This window comes from Odocoileus virginianus, unplaced genomic scaffold (genome assembly GCF_023699985.2).
Source record: "Odocoileus virginianus isolate 20LAN1187 ecotype Illinois unplaced genomic scaffold, Ovbor_1.2 Unplaced_Contig_261, whole genome shotgun sequence".
NCBI lineage: Eukaryota > Metazoa > Chordata > Mammalia > Artiodactyla > Cervidae > Odocoileus > Odocoileus virginianus.
Genome location: NW_027224578.1, coordinates 8,026 through 11,256, shown reverse-complemented (window position 1 = coordinate 11,256; position 3,231 = coordinate 8,026). Strand labels below are relative to the sequence as shown.

Genomic DNA, 3,231 nt, shown 5'->3' with positions numbered 1-3,231 from the left:
GCCAAGTGTCTGACTGTCCAAGCTACCAGGACAGAAAGCATCTCCGAGCCTGAGACCAAACAATCCTGGCTTTGTTCTGGAAGGATTTGTCCCTGAGTTTCCAGTTGGCTTCTAAAGTCTCAACGTCACTGACATTTTTGGTCTCAGAGCAGCTAAACTAGAGGATTCAGGTTCTTGGGGAGGAGAAAGCTGGGGAAGACGAGCTAGGTCGCCCTGGCTGGGATCTTGGGGCCGGTGACAAGGCGGGGCTCAGGGCGCAAGGGCCCCCTGCCTACCGGGCGCGGGGGCATTCGCCGCGGAGCCGGCGCGGGGGGCGCCGTCTGAGATCTCGCTCCCAAGCCTGGCCGCCTCTTTCCTCGGCGGCGTAGCCGGCTAGGTCACGATGGGCTCATTAAACAGGCAGGTAGGCAGTGCCCGGGCGGCGGCAGCAGGCGGTCCTGGAATGTGCGAGGGGCGTGATGGCTGCAGCTGCCGCCGGCCTTTTTGCGCAACACCTTCCCTATATATACCAGGGCACCGAGCTCCACCTGGGTGCCTGCTCCGGTCCATTACCTGCAGAGAGAGCGCCAGTGAGTACCGCCGCCGGGGTCTGGGCGCTTCTTCCTCCCTCCTGCCTCTTGAAAGAAACTTAATTCACTTTTAATTTGCTTAATTCTTTTAGATCTGCCTCCATCCTGATCTCAAGGAACTTGGCTGACTTTGGGCTTCAGAAGAGAGGAAAAAGTAACTTTCTCCACATTTTCAGATTTTTCTTTTTCTTCTTAATGTCATTACTGTTGCTGTTATTTCAACTCCAGTGACTACCCTATTAGTAATGGCATACTTGGGGATTCTAAAATTAAAGATGTGGGGGGATTCCTACCACATAGGAATCAGGACAGCTAGGCTATCTTTTTGGTCACTAACTAGCTGTGTGATCTGAGGCAGGTCCCTGTGAGCCCCAAGGCCTCAGTTTCCCCCCTCTTTCCCAGAAGGGAAACAAAAGGGTCTGTCTTTTCTGCTGTCTTCACTGCGAAAATTCCAGGTTTGGGTGGCTGTCCACTGATGCAGTGCCTCCTGCAGTGTGACCTCCACATGCTGCTGTTCTAGTTGCAGGTTTATTTACCCAATGGGACTGCAAGGCACAGTCCTGGTCTGCTAGTTCCATCAGCACAGGCGGCATCAGCAAAGGGCCCAACCTTCGGCTTGTCTTGGGAGAATGGAGCCCCCAGTTTTCCAGTGTTTTTGGACATAGACGCAGGAGGGTGGGGGTCTAGGGAGATGTGGGCAAGGTGCAGTTGTGTTGGGGAGATCAAGCATCTCCAGATCAGGAAGAGGGAGGCATGTGGAATGGAGTTAGTTCAGTCTTCAGATTCTCTGGGTAGCTGGCACTGAGGTTGATTGTCTCTCCTATTCTCTTAGTGAAGAGGCAGCTTTCTCAAACTTGGTTTCATGGAGGCAGCTTGTGGATTTCATCACTTAGAATCCTCTCTTCCTCCCTATTTGGGTTCATCCTGAGATCTGGGTTAACTCTGCTTGCTGTAGCCCTGTTGGACTTCTTCTTCTCCACACCACTTTCCTCCTGGGCTGGAACCCTCTAATCTGTTCTGCATTGGGTGTTCTTAAAAAAAAGCTGTGCCTCAGGGCAGTGACCATTGTTTCAGATTGTAGAGCATGTTTGAATCTCCAGCCCCTGCCAGCCAGTTAGCTGATAATAATTTCTAGTTTTGTAACTTTGGGAACTGGTAGCTAGAAGGGCATGCTTTGTAAAGGCTTGGTGTTAAACTGCCCCCACCAAAATCCACCCTAAGTCAACTCAACTATTTCATTGAAACAAGTACCCAGTTTTGGGAGGATGGACGTCTGGTTTATTGCTGTTAGACACTAAGTGGGCAAAAGTACTGCTTGAATTCACTTTAATGAAGATAATAGCTTCTCAGGATCAGTGATTTGGAATAAACTTAATTCTTAGCTCTATACAGTAGCAAAAACAAGAGCAGGATCTGACTGTGGCTCAGATCATGAACTCCTTATTGCAAAATTCAGACTTAAATTGAAGAAAGTAGGGAAAACCACTAGACCATTCAGGTATGACCTAAATCAAATCCCTTATGATTATACAGTGGAAGTGAGAAATAGATTTAAGGGACTAGATCTGATAGACAGAGTGCCTGATGAACTATGGACAGAGGTTTGTGACATTGTACAGGAGACAGGAATCAAGACCATCCCCAAGGAAAAGAAATGCAAAAAAGCAAAATGGCTGTGTGAGGAGCCTTACAAATAGCTGTGAAAAGAAGAGAAGTGAAAAGCAAAGGAGAAAAGGAAAGATATAAGCATGTGAATGCAGAGTTCCAAAGAATAGCAAGGAAAGGTAAGAAAGCCTTCCTCAGCGATCAATGTGAAGAAATAGAGGAAAACACAGAATGGGAAAGACTAGAGATCTCTTCAAGAAAATTAGAGATACCAAGGGAACATTTCATGCAAAGATGAGCTCGATAAAGGACGGAAATGGTATGGACCTAATAGAAGCAGAAGATATCAAGAAGAGGTGGCAAGAATACACAGAAGAACTGTACAAAAAAGATCTTCATGACCCAGATAATCACAATGGTGTGATCACTCACCTAGAGTCAGACATCCTGGAATGTGAAGTCAAGTGGGCCTTAGGAAGCATCACTATGAACAAAGCTAGTGGAGGTGATGGAATTCCAGTTGAGCTATTTCAAATCCTGAAAAATGATGCTGTGAAAGTGCTGCACTCAATATGCCAACAAATTTGGAAAACTCAGCAATGGCCACAGGACTGGAAAAGGTCAGTTTTCATTCCAAATCCCAAAGAAAGGCAATCGCAAAGAATGCTCAAACCACCGCACAATTGCACTCATCTCACACGCTAGTAAAGTGATGCTCAAAATTCTCCAAGCCAGGCTTCAGCAATACGTGAACCGTGAACTTCCAGATGTTCAAGCTGGTTTTAGAAAAGGCAGAGGAACCAGAGATCAAATTGCCAACATCCACTGGATCATTGGAAAAGCAAGAAAGTTCCAGAAAAAATATCTGTTTCTGCTTTATTGACTATGCCAAAGCCTTTGACTGTGTGATTCCAATAAACTGTGGAAATTCTGAAAGAGATGGGAATACCAGACCACCTGACCTGCCTCTTGAAAAACCTGTATGTAGGTCAGGAAGCAACAGTTAGAACTGGACATGGAACAACAGACTGGTTCCAAATAGGAAAAGGAATACGTC

General features: G+C 46.8%; 1 long non-coding RNA gene across 1 annotated transcript; it reads left to right on the top strand.

The window, feature by feature from the left end:
- Positions 1 to 520: 520 nt before the first annotated feature.
- Positions 521 to 2,295, top strand: LOC139034293 (uncharacterized). The gene is made up of 2 exons (XR_011486696.1): positions 521 to 569; positions 662 to 2,295. It is a non-coding gene; the product is annotated as an uncharacterized lncRNA (long non-coding RNA).
- The last annotated feature ends 936 nt before the right edge of the window (positions 2,296 to 3,231 follow it).